The sequence below is a fragment of the Camponotus vicinus genome, unplaced genomic scaffold (genome assembly GCF_025532165.1).
Source record: "Camponotus vicinus isolate PSW18456_S1 unplaced genomic scaffold, iyCamVici1.0 SCAF_9, whole genome shotgun sequence".
In the NCBI taxonomy this organism is placed as follows: domain Eukaryota; kingdom Metazoa; phylum Arthropoda; class Insecta; order Hymenoptera; family Formicidae; genus Camponotus; species Camponotus vicinus.
The window spans coordinates 2,001,992-2,020,503 of NW_028141981.1; the positions used below are offsets into that span (position 1 = coordinate 2,001,992).

The 18,512-nt window shown below is 36.1% G+C and overlaps 1 protein-coding gene across 2 annotated transcripts in view; it reads right to left on the minus strand.

Moving 5' to 3' along the window:
* LOC145977422 (band 7 protein AGAP004871) overlaps positions 1-18,512 on the minus strand; it is a 171,427-nt gene that overhangs the window by 75,885 nt on the left and 77,030 nt on the right. Inside the window, exon 4 of one of the 2 annotated variants that reach the window (XM_083109395.1) lies at positions 163-286. The exons of the other annotated variant lie outside the window; for it this stretch is intronic. The gene's annotated coding sequence lies outside the window, so the exon portion shown is untranslated. The remainder of the gene's footprint in view (positions 1-162; positions 287-18,512) is intronic. 2 annotated transcript variants of the gene reach the window in all.

An 18,512-nucleotide genomic window follows, 5' to 3' on the forward strand; every position in this document is an offset into this window, starting at 1 on the left:
ATCTAAACGAAAACATTATCTCTATACGTTTCTATTCTTATATTTATATTACATTAAATTAAATATCTTTGAAGCAGCATCTCTCTCATATGAACTTGATTATAAGTACTCTTAGAGTTTCATAAGAGATATAAAGATATCGATTAAACTTGCAATACTTGCCTTGTTACGTAGCAACAGTTCGCAATAGTCCGCAAACACGTTACGCTCGCATTACGATGAAATTAGGTCGAAACAGCTCCTTAGGGGAAAGTACCCCCGCCGAGGAAAAAGATCGCTCACTTACCTGAAAAAAGAAGAAAAGAGAATGTTACTGGACATTAAACTAGTTTATTACACCACTTATTCCACACGTATCTTTATAAAGTATAGCCTTACAGAAGAATGATGACATATGGTGTCACATCTTTTACTTTTATCTACATATGCCATCCCAAAGGTATGGATAAAACACGCAGTAATGATAAAGTAAAATATGTAGAGAAGTAGTTTTGATAAAAATAATGCACAATATCGCTCTAGCGATTTCTTCTAAATTTACATAGCCAAAAAAGCCTCTAATTTTGCAATTATATTTTCGTACATTCAGAAACAAAAAAAAATAAACAAAAAATTGACAAATATTTTGGAAAAAAATTGTTGAGAAAATACAAAGCATCTCTGACGAATTCTTTTAATTGATACTGCGTCCATGTTCAATCAATAGTTTCATCAGTAACAGAATAATAGGGAAAGGAATTTTTTTTAGCAAGCTTACGATTTATCTTCTTATATTCCCCTTCTTCTCCTACGCGTTCGCTATGATGGAGCATCGGTTTATTCAATCGCTAAAGGTCCGTGCATTCTCTTAACAAGCTATCATTAAATTGATGTTAACATGGCTCAACTGTACCAGTATCGCTCATGTGCAATTCCAGGGATTCCATTCTACATATGCGAGGATGAGCGACAAACGGAGATAGTCGGTAGGAATCGAGAGGGTTAGATAGTTCCGGAGGACAATGAACAACATTCGACAGGGCGAACAGAGCTTCATCGATCTCTCTCGTTAAAGCTTGCTTCCTTTTGTTTTAGGCATTTTCTTTTCTTCGTTTCTCGCCGAGATCGGTCGGCGGTCGAATAAACTCTTTCTCTCTCTCTTTCTCTTTATCTGCTCTTCCTCCTTCTTCCTTCTTTCTCGCGCATTTCTAGGTCCTCCTTCTCAAGCCTCTTCAACCCACTATTATCGCTCGGCTGACTCCTGACGCCTCTCCGCCTCATCCACCACCACCTTTACGAACCTCGAGACCGACCGTCCGACCAAGCAAGCAACTAACCGGCCCCAACCGTCGACTTCGCAGCCAGATTACACCCGCGGGGAAAATTTTACCTCTCCCATCCGCTTTGATGCCACTCCGTTTAAATGCCGCCGACGAGATACTCCGCGAAATTCCGCCTGGGCGCGCGAATGCGTATGCCATTGTATAGGTTGCTGTACCTGTCTGTAGACGAGTATAAACGTTAGCCGTCTGTCATCAAGTAAAATTTCGAGGCGAACACGATGCAATATAATGGTCGTTAACTACCTGCGCGATCATTGATAAAAAATTGATTAGATATTTAAATGATTTGAAAAATTATAAGATTTACTTATTCAATCGCTAAAGGTCCGTGCATTCTCTTAACAAGCGATCATTAAATTGATGTTAATGGCTCAACTGTACCAGCATCGCTCATGTGCAGTTCCAGGGATCTACATATGTGAGGATGATCGACAAACGAGGATGGTCAGTAGAAATCGAGAGGGTTAGATAGCTCCAGAGGATAATGAACAACATTCGATAGGGCGAACAAAGCTTCATCGATCTCTCTCGTTAAAGCTTGTTTCCTTGAGAGTGATTTTACTCTCCTTCCCTTTATTTTTTCAAATAATTCAAAGGTGTCTTATTCATATTCAATGGGCCTTTTAAGGGTGTAAAAATCTTGGCGATAATAATAACATTGTAAGACAAGCAAGTTAATTTTTCTAAATTATTATCGCTCTGTTTTATTTTATTAATTAAATATCTATCCTTAATCGATAATCAACTATCGTGAAATTATCACAGAGCGGCGCACAGTTTGTTATATTCACCGTGAATAAGGAAATTGGTTTCCTTTGTTGTATTCTCGAACTCTGGTTCGAAAGCGATTAGCAGTTACTCGAAGTTAAACACTGGGATCTGTGAAAGTTACTTTCCAACGTAAGCGAAGTAAAGTCAATACTTGTGACAATAGCTCGAGTATTTCATCGATTTCGCGCGCTTGATGCGGATAATAGAGTGGAAGAGAACACGATATGTAGAGTAAGCGATAATAGAAAAGAGAGAAAGGGACAGGGAGGAAGAGAAAAAGAAAGAAATCGTAATAGACCCATGAAATAACACGACGCGCTCTTTGCGGAATAAAGCTTCGCGAGCGACTATAAAAAAAACACATACACACGTAATATTGCGTAAATATTCAGGAATGTGTCGATGAAGTTTCAACTTTACAACAGCCTATTAATCTTTCCACGGCATTCAACGGTCCGCGATGCGAGTCACGATGACATCCGGTTGTCGATAGTAGGACATCAATGATACGGACGATGTGTATCGTGCTAACAGGGTTGCCACGAGGATACCCGCGACGCGAGGAAATATAGATCGCAATCGATAATAAAGCAATATATTTGTGTCTGGGATAGACGAGGGAAGAACATCTCGCCCTTCCGTCACCGATATTTTTCCGTTTGATTCCGTTCGCGAATCGCGACTTGTCAGTATTTTCACGTTTTGTCCGAGGGATACCAAATGCCGCCGTGGCCGCAAAAAGCACCAATTTTCGCAATGCAAATGCTTCAGACCGGATTGCGTTGACAGTCGGACGGACGGAATTAACCGAAACCTTTTTCTCCTCTCCCCCGCTTAACGAATTCTCTGATGTATTTTTAAATTAGTGATTTTATCCGCGATATACGAAATGAAATTGGATTAGCATTGATAAACGTTGGTGCAATCATGTCTTTAGATTCATTTTTATATCTAATTTAATATCCAAAGCATAAAATAACGATAAGTTAGTTTAACGATAGCTTAATTCGGGTGTGATAGCCGGGATATCATCTTGAAATAATAAAATTGCCATGTTAAACAAAGTAGAGAGGAAAAGGGAGGGGAGGAGAAGCACGAATATATCGTAATGTGATGGCGGGAATTTTTTTATGTCCGTTTCGTAACTCATAAAGTTTTGCCAACTTACTGAGAGGAGAGGAAAGGCTTTCCACGCCGAGCGCTACGAAACTCCACTTCGAGGGATTTGGACGTCATCCTCGAATCTCCAGACAGAGTCTGATTGTAGCTCGACGCGAGTCCATGAGCTTTATGTTGCTCCTGTCTACGTTCTCGGAAGTATGTTTCTTCGGGTATATAAAAATATACTTTATCGAATCGAGCGACCACGTTGTTGACTTTGGTGTTTTGTTAATTCTCTTTATATTCTCGCTGCTTATAACTTATCGCTCTTCTTCACGCTCTATTAGCTTCGCGTCATCTCATACTTATAACGACGTAGATATAAATTGACGATGTGAGGGCGCGATCAATATTCTATTTTGCTCGAAAAATATTATTTTCGCGTGTTTTTCAAAGATTTGATTTTGAAAAAAAAAAAATGAACAATATCGAGTTACTTCGTTTTACACCGTAATCTCCATTCATAGTTTTAACTGTACACGGATTTGATTTATCTTATCCGATATGATTTTCCGCACGACGCTTTGAAGCCACCCATTTGCAGCAATAATAATAAATCAAACGTTTTACGAGACCCGTAAAAATGCCTCGGGAGAGACCAAACATGTAAATAACGGTAAGCTGCGAGCATTATAACGCGAACCGCCGGAAAGATATCCCCTTAAAAGTGGATAATCGCGCGTCGGACGCGTATAATACTCGGGGATGGAAAACTGCCATCGTGAAGTCTGATGGCGGCCCGAGAGCATTCACGGGTCCCCCGGGGGACGAAGACAATATATCACGTCGTAATTACTCGGGATGCCGAAGATAGGTTGAAATATAACACGAAGGTGAAGTACACGAAGAAGCGTCGTTTTCGTGGATATACTCGCCGGTGGAATATATAACGAGCGTCTTTATCACCCGATATTCCGCATGATAATACGTATAACGTACGCCAGACATCGCAGTAGCGAAACACAGCTATAATCAGCCCGGCGACGTTACGTATCCCGCAGAGAGGATAAGGGGAAGTGACGCGTAGTATCCTCGCCCGTCATTTGTTTAACGCTTTTCCGCCGAGTGTAAAAGCAGACGGTTAAGCCCGGATTATCCGACTTTCATTTAATTGTTCTGTCGCGCCGCGGTTTAGCTCGAATCTCCGCTCTCTCGCCTGATTTTAATCCCTGCTGTTTTTAATTAGCTCGATCTCGCGCGAATAAAATTGTCAGAAACTGCTCGAGCGGATGATGATTCACGAAGATATAATCGCACCTGGATTTCGGAATTTCTGTAATTTACATACATACAATCGCCGATTAAGATGCATAAAATTAAAACGGCAATTTATAATTATATTTAATTTAAACACTCTTCTTTCAAGTAGTTGGCAAATTTGCTCAAAAACAATTGACTCGAAAGTTTGAGAGGAATGCTGCACGCTCTCGAGTCCAAGGATCGCATTCATCTTTGCGCCGTACAAAGTGCATTGCATCTAAACGAGATATACGGGGGAAATAAATGGCGCTCGCGGGGAGGAGGAGGAGGAGGGAGACGGACAATACGGTTGAGGGAAAAGTTTTATTCGCTCGTTATCCACGGTTGTCTGAGAATAACCGGTAGCCTCTCCTTTACACCGGTCCCGCGCTAAGTTCGGCCGGGAGAGAATGCACTGTGACGAGAGGAGAAAAGATCTTATTTATAGGCGCGCTAAGTTTCCAAGTTCGAGAGCTCTTCTTAGCGCGCTCTCGAGATCTTGCTTCCAAACATCCTTTCTCTACCCTTTCGCTTCCTTTTGTCCGTTGTCTGCCGGTGTTTCCGATCCTCCTCCTCTCTTTTTTCTCTCTTTTCCTTTCATTCTCGTGCGCGACAAACTTTTGTTTGCGGGAGCAACGGCCGAACGAGCCCGAAATTAACTTGCATCCGAAAGTTTGACGTTGCGTAACGCCGTATACAAACGGTGTCACATCTCGATCTCGCTGTTCTCCATCGTAAATTATAAACGACAAATTACACACGACAAATTATTTTCTCGAGACGAGAAAATAAATCAGAACGTTAACGCTATTATTCAACCAGTCGCGTGATATCCGGCATAAAAAAGTGACTTAATGATACTTGAAATATAATAAAGAATAAATTATAATTGAGAAACCAACTTGGCCATGTCGACATAACGTCAAATCATTGCGATAATTTCTTTCTCTCGGGAATATCGACTTAAAGTTTGATGATAGTTTAACTCTTTACAAAAATTACTCTTGTGATTATCATGAACTCCGCGTCGATTAATACGCGAGGAGTAATAAAGAGATTATTCCATTTGCGCAGTTTGGCAGATTACTTTCTAGATTTAATTTTGCGAGGCGAGAAAATCACAGCCGAGTAAATCGCCCATGATTCCGCTATTGTAATATCGTCGTAAATCTTATACTCGTTGCGACTCTACGTTTATCCGAGTTTCCAAGTTTTCTAGTTGTGCGCGCTGCTGCGAGAAGAAGAAGCCATTATTTACTGCGTCTTCTTTAAGGAGAACTTATCTGGCTGGTAGATTACATAACAGCGGGCGTTCCTCGCAAAGTTTACACCTGTTGCGAATTCTACGGTGAAAAATGGTAACAACGCGGACCGTACGTGACATCCACGTAAAAACGATGACACTGTCGTCGTCGTCGTCGTCGTCGTCGTCGTCGTCATCGTTCTGGACGCTCATCTACGATAGCGTATAATTCCGTCGTGAATAGATTAACCAAAGAATCTCTCTTTTTGCCGATAGACAGACTTGCCCTGGCTTGCCCGACGCAGATCCGATTGATTTACGGTCAAAGTTCCTCGATATATCCGCTATATATATGTAGTTACATGATGCTTCCACGAGATGAGTTTCGCGATCGAATTAAGCTCCCATCTTTGCGATAGACATTACCAACTTCCTGCCCATCCTTATAGCTGATTTCCGGCGAACGCCGGAGGTCGCAGACTTAGAGGGGATAGATTCGAAGAGCCTAATATATGTTGGTGAAAGAAAATATTTCAATCGCGAAGCTTCAAAATTGACTTAGGAGGAAATGAGAAGTCGTTCAAAAGAATCAACTCGAGAGTATTTTACATGTAGAAACATATTTTGCGTTTCTTGATAGCTTATTCTAAACGATATATAAAAATACGTCTGCAAACTTTTCATTGTAATGCAATATATAATATAAATAAACTAAACTGTTTTTCACTCTATTATTTGATACAATAATACATATAATTTTCTCTGTACACACAGTCTTATAAAAATATTTAAAATTTACCAATAATATATATATGCATTGTATGTGTGTGTATAAACATCTCGTTTTGTATAAATATTAATCGTATTGCTGCATTGCATATAAGAATAAATAATTCTTATTTTATCATGCTGCATAAATAACAATCATATTTTTCAATGTGCGCTTGAATGCTTCTCTCAAGTCGGTAAAAAACAGAAGGTTTTATGTTTCGTTATCGTCTATTATCTTAACCGTCATTTAAGATCATTTGAAATAAAATATGACGAGATTATACATTGAAATATGAAAAATTGCTTGTGAAATGGATCGCGAGAAAGAACAAAAAGAAATGTACAGTCCTCTATTGTCATCTTCTTTACATACGTCATCTTTCTTGTTTATTAACTAGGACTTATGCGTTATTAATGCATAAAAATATTTAATAAATTAATTAAAAATTATGTTAATAGATGTAAAATATTCTCTTCATAAATTAAGAAATATATGGATAAAAAATATTGTGAAATTTTTGGAAAATACGCTTCAATGATTTTATAATTTTAAAACTTTAATGAAGAGAAAATAGTATTGATAAGTCTTAATATGTACTAGTAAAAATTATTCTTATTTCGCGATAACTTTTTTGAGATGTCTCGCGAAAAATTTGGCATGTATTTGCAAAATTCATAATTTTTATGTAAGAGCCAAGATATATAATTCAATACATGACTTGTTCTTATATACGGAATTCTGTCAGCTTTAGCTGTATTTTAATTTTAAAAATATAAGAGATAATTTATATAATTTATGCAGCACGCGCGACAGAATACTCTCCTTTATGAAGCTCATCCCACAGAAAAATTCATAATGGCACATGATAGATAAGAAATCAGAGCTTTTATACTCGAGAGAAGCACGGCGTTTTCGTTTGAAAAATATTTCTTTGCGGGCTACAGGGCACGTTATCGGTATAGCGCGCTTCTTTGCTTCTTCGAAAGTCGACGAGCTTTTTACAACGAATACAAACATGCACATGCACGGTGCATGCATGGAACAGTAAGCTTCAAGCTAGCTCTTCCATCAAATTCTTTTATATTTTGAAAGGGTTTGTTCTGTACTCTTCTCATATTTCGAAATATATTGACAATTCTCTGAAGAAACTTATCATACATAATTCCAGGAAAATTTTGTATTACAAAGAGATTTATTTAAAAAAAAACCAAGATCATTTATTATTATTTTAAATATTTTTATAATTATGTATTAAAAAAAGTCAATTATAAAATATATTTCTCTATAATTTTCAGAGAAAAATATTCTATTTAAAAATTATTTCTATTTAAATATTCTAAAATATTCTAAAAATTCTGTGCTAGAATAATATTTATCTTCAAGAAGAAGAAAAAGACGTAACGCTTCTCCTACATGGAAGAGTTATTTATACAGATTTACGAAAAAGTTTCAAACAAAATTATTAAAAAGATCGGAAAGAAAAAATATATAAAAATATATAAGTCTCTTTTCTTTCTCTTCCTTTCAATTTTTGCTTTATATCGATATTATTTCGATAGACTGTCATTGCAGACAGTTCGTCGCGATCGGAGTGAAATTATATCCCCCGGTCGAAGATATGAAAAACGTATTACAATCCCCCGGCGAGCGACACAGACAGCCAACCGGAAGGTACCGGGCAACATCCGACGTTCCGTTTCTGCGGAAACGAGTATTCCGCGCATCGAATATGGACCCGATGGCGAACATCAAAGGCAATACGACCGCGGATATCCGTCGTCGTCGATCGAGACCGCGCCTCCGCGCGACGGAAATCGCAAAGATGACGGTAGCCGGATAAGGAAAAGTATTATGCAAGATAGACGGCATAACGGGATATATCCGCTCTATGGATTCCGTATGTGACAGCGGACGGAGATATGCGCCCCGAAGCTACCATCCCGACGCGACGTCGCCATGGAAAGTGAACCTAGATATATACATACTCGCGAATTGTCCAGAAGTACATAAAGTTAAAATGCTATTATATTTGAGAAATAACATCTCCTCGCACCATGCACCTTCTGAGATAGCAACAAAGGACCGAATATTGCATTCCAAATTTGACACACAAACTGTTATATTTTTTGCAATATATTTCACGTTGGCAAAAACAACGCGATTATAGAAAATATGTAATTAATAAATAAATACATTAAAATAAATTTAGAAAATAATAAATTTAAAATAATATTGAATTTCTAATATGTGCACAAGTCATTGTTTTTGCAGAATTATATATATCTTTCAATTTATATATTATTTCGCGAAGAGATAAATTATAATACAATATTCGTTTATATAATAAACAATAACTACAACTTATTTGTTCAAGATATAAAACGCGATCTTCAATTCTTTTTTTTAAATCTCGATGCGCTTGCTTGCTTGTGTGAATGCGCAAACGAGATAGCGTACACAACGTCTTCGGTAATCAAGTTTCTTTGGTCCGAACCTGTAGGAATCGGACTCCAAGAACATTTCCCCGGAGGCTGGATTCAATTTCGCCAACTGAGACGCAGAATTTTGCTATGCTCAGTACTAAGCTGTCTGTAAACTCGCATACGATCAAAACTTGCGCAATAAGTCCTTTGACTGTCTTGTACGTAAAGAAGGTATAAATGTAAAACGGGAAAACAGTGAAGAGATTCAAACGGGCAAGTATACAAATGGAAACAAATGCTCCGTTTCTGATGTTTGATTTTTGCAACAAAAGTAGACCTATTATACAGAAGAAAAGGAGTTCTGCTTTCCATCGTGAATTACTTTATGGATGAATTACTGCGAATAATATAAAAATAAATATAGCTCAAAAGAGAGAAACAACTTTAAATTAACTTGTGATTCGTTAGTTTAAACAAAATGTAAATCTAATATTAATAATTTATAATTGGAGCTAGTAATATATAATTTGTCAATTAGATATAAATATTATTATTGTTATGTTTTATTTTATTAAACTATTTTGCTTTGGAGACTGTCGAGTTTTATGGAAATGTCGCATCTCTCCTGAATCATTGTTATTATTCATTTAAAATGCATGGAATGAATCATATCTTTGTATGTTAGTGCAATCGATCTTCTTTTCTTTCCCACGAGAACTTCTTGGTTCGCGTTCAAACTAAGCAAAAACTTATTGGCTCTGTATCACCGAGGAAGTCTCGGTAAAACGAATCTACGATCTAAATTAAATGAAAGGCAAAGAGAGAAACTGCGAAATGGAAATGGCTCTATGTGTTCGATCTTAGTTCAAGAATACTTGAATTCGTCTGATTATTTTGATCTCCTATAAGAAAGAGATTGAAATAATTAGTTGAAAAAAAATTAATTAACGTACATAAATACGTGTAAAAAATCCATGGAAAAAAATTTATAAAATTTAATTATTTAAAGTATACGTATGCAAACAAAGCATACACATATAGTGTAAATAGTACAAATTTAATTACATCCACGCTATGTGCAACATATATTGTGTAATTCCATCGTGTGTAGAAGGCCAATAATCTCTTAGAAAATCATTGTGAAGAATTTCAAGTTTCCAACAGTGATGGAGAAAAATTAAATCTCGTGTAACAGAAACAATTTCATTCTTTCAAGGATTAATGACTTGAAACAGCATAATTATTTGATAATAAATATGCTTCTTTGAAAAACAAATATTAAAAGACCCCGACGTAGGTAATCTATTCATCAGAAATTTTGCATGAATTTGTCTGTATATTTGCACAGACGAGAGAAAATGTAGAAAGCTTTCAAAGGAAATATGGGTTGTGGATATTTCGCGCATCGTTGGAAAACGCCACGAAGACGCAACTTTAAACATTGCGCGAAAAATGAGCAAACGGACCAAAGAGCTCCGCGCATAAGTCTAGCTTGGTAGAAAGTATGTATACGTGAGGCATTACGATTCAGGTTCCAAGAGATCGTGCATCTTGAAACTTAATAAAAATAGAGAAAACCGTCATAAAAATATCAGAATATCAAAATATGGTAAAAATATGACAAGTAAAAGTTCCGTGACAGAGAGGAAGAGAAAAAGCGCAATATTTTTTTTCGATAAAAATATAAACATGCATTAAAATTTACATAATTTATATTTACGATTCTGTATCAAAGAGAAACGTAAGCTTCGTTTTGCTAGTTTTCCTTCATTTAAAAATTAATAAGTGAAAGTATATTATATTATTTTATATTATTACTGAAATATATAATTTGTTAAATAGTATGTTTTGCTTTAATCCATGCAAATCGAAGATCGACGAGTAGTTAGCGAACATTGCAAATGACTAGGTAGCGGATTAGAGACAGATGCGCCGAGCGGGTAATCGGCAGAGCTTACAGAGAAACGGGAAACGCGATCATTAAGCGGTACCGAGTGAAAATGACAAACCGACACGTCCGTTTCGCGAATTTCTTGCACGTGTCCGACAACAACGACCGGTAGTTGTAGCGATTGCAATAGGATGCAACGCTTGCAACACACGTTTATCTGTATACTTGCTCGCTAACGTTACTAAAACTTCAACAAATGAATACATCTCTATAAATATTTAATGAATCTGGATATTCAGATACATGCATAAGCGTAATAATCAGGAATATTTGTAAAATTATTTGATATTTTTTATAGTTTTATATAAATTTAATTTTGTTTGTGTAAATACATTATTCAATTAAAAAAATAAAAATAAAAGAAATATATATTCGAGAATAGAAAATATTCCTTGAATTTTTTACAATCTACTTATTCGAGCTGAGATTCACTATTGGCAGATATCGCCTTTCTATAAAATGCATCTGAAATATAATCTGAATAATATAATACATTTGCTATTTCAACAGAATGAACAGGAACTTTATCGCCCTGGTAACATTAAAAGTTCTTGAAATATAGACGGGAAATATGAAACGCATATTTCACGAAGTTTAACTCGCAAATAAAATTGGCTTATAAATAATAAAAATTTCTCGGTATCATTTTCTGTCTGCAATGCTATTCCGAAAGTCTCTCGGTGACCATTCCCTGGTGGAATTCCAAAGGATATACCTAGAGCTTCGAGAATTCTTTAGATATAAGGCAACGGTAAGCCTCGCATTCTCGAAGATATACGGAAATATAGCGGCTGTATCTCGAATCGAAGATGTATAGAAAGTGTACATATCCCGAATGCATCTCTCAGAGATATCGAATGTGTTATCTTTTTGAAATCTCGCATTTTGTACACTACACGTTTCATACACTTATAATCTATTGTGTAAAATATTTAGAGTTAAAATTAAATGTCATGGTCTGCTAAAAAAATATACTTATGCCGACATTAGTATGGTATCATTAAACGCAAATTTTGGAAAGAAATGATATTCGTTGTTCGAAAATGTTGCATGAAAATATTTCGCTATCGGAGACCGTTTCAAGGTATCGATAAACCATCATACAACGCGAAGATTTTAGAATCACATACCGATTTTCGCACAAGGACCGTAATTCACCCTCGGAAAAGATAGTTTAACAGTGAAATATTTCGCAAAGTAATTCATCATTATGTCATCGATCTTTAATGGTGTTCATCTGTAAAGAATCTAAAATCTATCTATTTGAAAGAATTCACATAAAGTTTTTTTTCAATCCTCGAGATATTCTATACATATCTATGTAACAAATTCTTCAAAATTAAAAATTAAAAATTGTAAAAATTACAATAAAATTTACTGTGTCTGAAAAAATTGACTAAATAAAATATATAAAATTTAAAAAATAGTTTTTTATATCACTTATGTTTGGTACCAGATGCATTGGCGTTAATTCCAAATCAACCTAGTTCATCGCTACGTGTTTCTGACTCAAGAAGAAAATTTAGGAAGAGACAAAAGTGGAACATGGATGAGAAACATGCCAATAATTTTCAGTTTGCATCGACCGAGATCGTACTAGATCTCAAGCCCGAGCTGAACATTGTGGTGCGAATCCTCGTAAAATGTCGAGCGCTTGCTTCTGTTACTGCAGCGGTAAGCAATAAAATAGCGGTACTACAAGCTGCACGTTATTACGACGCGAACATTCCTCGTGTATTTATTTCGGAATCGTGTGGCAGCGCTGCTCTCTATGTGTGCAATCGAATAAGAGACGCAGCACGCGAATCGAGAGGGAAATCAATCCGTAAATCGCAAACATGATCGCGATTACAGTTCTCCAATTGAAAATGTGGCCTGCCACGCATTCCACCTACGCTGTGTGTCCACAATACAACACAAACCATAAATTAAATACACAAAAAAACGGTATGACACATGCATTGGAGGAGTCATTTAAAAAGAGCACGATTCCATTAAAATAAAATTAATTGAAGCTTCTAAATTTGCGGAAAGCAAGTAAAGTAAATCAACGACGCTCTAATTTAAATTTATGTCGATATAAAGCTCCTTTAGGAAAAGAAACGATAACGAATACGAAGATAATATGTAGAACTCGATAGATCGAATCTTCCTCGAATATTTCGAATGTTGGAATCAAAAAAAAAAAAAATAGCGTACTCGCGTATCCGACCTGGAATAAATAAAATGCAACCGACGAAATATACGTGCAGCTACCGATCGGCGTGCAGCTTTGTTCGCTCCGGTACGCCGTGCACGGATCTTGTTTATGTCATGTACGCTTTCGCTTCTGATATCGCCTATATTTGTCAGGAGTAACTGACCAGAATGGAGAAGCATAGCACGTACTTACACGTGCGCGCCACTTGATGTGTGTTACGCTTGGCCCTTCACTTTTGTTTCCAAGACCAATTCGTCCCTTTTTTTCTCATGTATCTCATGCACGCGAGAGCGACGAGCGCAATGCAAGGATTTAATACAGTGATGTGTTCGAATGGGATACTTTTATAATCAGCGCATATAAATTGATCACGAAAATTAGAACGCATGTCCTTTCAGAGAAGGGTTAATTGATTTCAAAGATTGTGAAGGAAACTTGCAAAATTTATATTAAAGTGCATAATGGAAAAAGTGTGTGAAACAAGAATGCTTTAAATTAAAAGGTCTCTCTAATGTAAGCTTTGTTTGCATATATTTTTTCATTTTTATTTTACTTTTGTGTGCCTAATGAAGAAATGAAAAATTAAATTTCAGTTTTTTATACCCATTTTTCACACACACACACACACACCGCTCTTTCGATATAAAATATAAAAAAAATATCTATTATGAAATGTAATGGCATTGAATTGTAGTCGGAATGTCTATGATACATCAATATAAAAAACGTTTGCTCAAAAATTTCATATTCACACGTTATAATTCTAACATTTCGCTCATATACCATGCATTTGTGCACCATAATATGCACATTGTAATTTTAATTTGCCCAGAAACACAAACAGCAGATTCATAATTTTAATCATATGATATCTGATTATATATAGCGTTTAAAACTTTCATACCAAATGATATGGAACGAGAATAATTAGTGCATTCACTAATAAAGGACTATATTAAACCTGCATTGATTAATATTTACGAAGTAATAATATATCATTGAACCGTGTTATACTGAATACTATTTTATCAAATAAAATATGCTTGATTCTGTATAATATAGGGATATAGAAATGTGAATATTATACATTATCACATAAAAAAGTTATTTTTGCAATAATTATTTTTGCAATAATAATATTTTTCTGAGAAAAATATTATTATTAAACTTTACAACTGTAAATCGATGAGCCTGTTAAAGTAGCCTGAGTTAAAAATTTTTATATCGTACATTTTAAATGAGAGAAATTTTGTACAATGCCAATTTTAAACGCATCTCATATCGACGATAACGCAAACCAATAAAGCGGGAAAAAAAGTAAAAAAGGTTTGCAGCTACTGCTATCCATCGATTTCTTTATTGCCTTCTACATTTCCTTTCCGTTTCTGATCGCGGCATTGGAAATTGCAAGTTCGTCTATTGTCGTCGACGGCGCGTGTCTAAAAAAGAACAAGCCAAGGAAAGGATTGGGGAATCGCAATAAACTCGATGGAAAGAGAATCGAATGGTTGCCGCGTCGCATTCTCTTTCGCGACCAAGCCAAGCGAAAGGAGTTCCTCGTTAGAGCTTTTCTCTGCGGGTTTTGTTTTCCCCAGCCGAAAGACAAGAAACTTTCACCATCGACAGACGCAGCAAAGATAATCTTTAATGAACTAAAAGCGCACTTTTGTTCCAATTCCCGGCAAGAAATGACTTGCGCGAAAAAACCGCTTTTCCCGGGAAAAAAAAAAAAAAATCCATTTACATCCCTTTACAAATTCTATGAAATGCGATCTTTAGTCGCTTTTGCACTCTGTTCGGTATTTTCGGTTTGATACTTTCTATGCGTGTATGTGTGTTACATATACAACGGCGACATTTGCTTTGTAGAATTCACAACGTGTACGCTATTGGGAGCACAATAGAGAATGATTTCGATTTCAAAAATGTAGTTCTTCGAAACAGCTGCGTCAAACTGCATGAATTGCATTCCTGCAGATCTATACGTTTGACTGTCCGAAAAGATGAAATATATATTGTAGTGCTTTTATATTAATCTAACGAGAAATTTTTTCTTTCCTCAAAAATCAAGATTTTTAAAATTTTAAAATAAATAAGATATATATATCATATATATATAAAGTTCATTATATTATTCTAAGATTCTATTTTATTATTGAAAATTATTAAACAACAATAGTGAATTTTCCTCTTATCTGCCTTTGTGTAAAAGACTGATTCCGAGAGATATAATCGTAAATAAGGGAAATGTGAATGGCATTATGCTCCGAGATGCAGGAAATAATTCCGGAATTAAATACAAAGCAAAGAATCTGATCCCGCAATTTGACGATGCCATTGGGATCGAGCAGGTTTGATTAAAATTTCAGTTCTGCCGTTTCGAGCAACTGAAGCCCGCTTAGCTTGCGCATACGTATGTGATTTTTATTCGTTGCAACATATATCACGGCGCTATACTTGGCTGTTCCACTCGCGCGAGAAGGGCAATGTTTCGACCCAGAGGCACGGCAGGAAGGTTTCGTGTTTCTACACATCCCTAGGGTGTGTTTCCGGTGTACGAGGGTGCAGATACGTTTAGACACGGACGAGAGGAAACACCGCGACTCTCTCTCTCTCTCTTTCTCTTTACCAGCGCGGCGTCCCGATGGAAACTTTCTCCTACCCTCGATGCACGTTATTGTGAAGATCCGTGCAGGTGCGGTGGAGCTCTCGTTAATCATCTCTGAGCGACTTGATCCTCGCATCAGATTACTCCTTGTCATACAGTTTACTCGTGATGCAATAATAAATGGAGAATTAATTTCGTTTCGAACGGCTATTTTACATATGTATCAATCTCGTTCGTAATTTCGAGGAAAAACTTTCTCTGCCGGTAACATTTATTGGATGAATTTAATAATCACAGTTTGCTAAAAGTAGATATACCAAAAGTATCTCATGAATATTTCCATAGGATTTTCACCATATTACTTTTTACATATTATATCAGAGATATAGCGTTACGTAATATGATTATTTCAGTCCCTTGGAATGATGTAGCCGCATAGTTCTGCTTGAGCTACGCTTTTACATTCATTAAATAAGCGGAACAGATTAAATTTACAAGAATTTCCTTTCATTAATTAATACTCATTAATTCGACGTGTTATGGATATAGAAATATCAAGGATATCAGGGATACGTGGAAAAACGATATTCTCGTCATTAGAAGTAGATTTATTCTCACATGTTTTGTAGCGTTCAGAATCAAGAAGAGAGAAAGAGAGAGAAAGAGAGTTCTGGCTTTTATTTTAATTTATTTTCAAGACGGAAAAGAGATGGTCTCTCGACTAAGTGATGGAAAACGGGAAAAAAAAAATTCTCTCTTCGCGAACTGAAATCTTGAGGAAGAAAATGTACGTTATATAAATGTATATATATAAATGTACACATACATATATATACACAGTTCGTTTTGAATGTAGTCGAGAAAGGGCGCGAAGGGCGGCAAAGCGAATAGGATAAGAGGGTGAATAAGAAGGGGGTAGATAGTGCTTGGTCGGGCGATGCACCGAGGTTAGAGTCGGCTATTATGTAAATTTTAATGCAATACTGCTTCGGCTGCTCCGCACTCCCTGTAACTGCCTTACATCCGCCATTCTGCGGGCCGCTCTCTTCGCGAAACACTTATAAAATTATGCCAGCCGGCTTGTTTTCCCTCCGCCTCACTTTCGGCCTTTTAGAGGGATCACTCGGGATACACGCAATTCACGCATATTCTCCGCTACAGTTAACTGCGGAAACTGACGAAGTCTCATGCCACATTTAGTACATTGAAATGTCTGCATCCGCGATGCATCCTTTGAATATATACTTTTAAATAAGGATTATGCGCAAAGACACAAGTCATGGAAGATCGGAGAGTAATAAAATTTCCTCAACATCTCGTGAATTCTATACATACTATTTTCGCCCACGCAAGAAAACATTTTATCTTCTATCGCATAAAGCTATCATAACACGCTAAATTCAAATGCAAAAATATCGTTGACACGATAATAAAGTTGCAACTTCAAAAAATATCAATAAATATTTTAAAATATCTAATTGCTAAAAATGTTTAATCACTAAATTGTTCAATACGTTACATATCTTACATTTCAAGAATGTTTAATAATTTTTTATTTGAGCATTCTTAATTTTATAAAATGTTCAAATTTTTTAATTAAAGATGCAACATTAGAATTTTATCTTTGCATTAATATATATTGTGTGTTATTTCTCTTTCCCAACCCGATCGATGATTGTTCTATTACCGAGATATTGAAATGTTGGACACGATTCGTGATGATAAATTATGAGTTCTGTGACAATAACATGATCGCGATCACCATCTCTCTCGATTCCACTTTAATATAATAATTATCAACTGTGTACGCACGTGTGTAAATTTGCCACTAGACGTGTGCATGCATACGAGATAAAATTATGATCGAATATTATCGAGAATATATCGGGGAAAAGTCCATGATAAGGTACGAGAACGCTGCTCGTTAAAAGTATTTTTTTTTCTTCTTACGAATAAACGGAAGTTCGGAATTATACGTCCCTCTTTACCTCTTTTCGCCTATATTGTGGCGACCTGGTGATATAACCGCTCCCCGGGATATTAAAGGGAATCGACTTCCACTTCCCTGAAAAATGCATCGCCGTTCGAGCGTTGTAATCTTTCTTCTAACCACAACTCATTGTTGCTGATCGATCGCCTCCATGTGAGCTTCCTTATCCTTTTATGTTCGGGTAAACGAGTCGACAAAAAAAAGCCCAAATTATTTAAATGACGTTCTTTCGTTAAAACATAAAAATTCGCGAAAATCAAGTAACGCGATTAATACCATCGAATAAATTAGCTCGTTAATTTATACAGGGTGTTTCTTAATAAGTGCGAAAAATTTTAGGAGATGATTCTTTGTCGAAAATTAAGGGGGGTTTTTCATATAAACATATACTCCTGGAGGGTAAAAATTAGGTTTTTATTTTTTTCTCAAATTTGGAACAAGTTAAAGAAATGAAATTAGGTGGATATTTTCTACTAGTAAAAAGGTTATTTATTAATATTTTTTTCAGCCTCCCATATTGTTATAAGGAGATGAAACTAGCAACCTCTATTCAATTTTTTATTAGAACTTTTTAATGTTTATATGAAAACCCCCTTTAATTTTCGACAAAGAATCATCTCCTAAAATTTTTCGCACTTATTAAGAAATACTTTGTATAAAAGAAAATCTTGAGAAAAATATTTTAAAAACGCTCGAGTTAGAAAGGAGCTAAGCATGGCCATAAAGCATTAACATAAGCACGTTAACGAGGCAGTCGATGAAGCGACTAACTCGTTACAGCGAGAAAACAGCTACGCGCAGCAAAATTTATATCTTCATGTGCGTAAGTGTC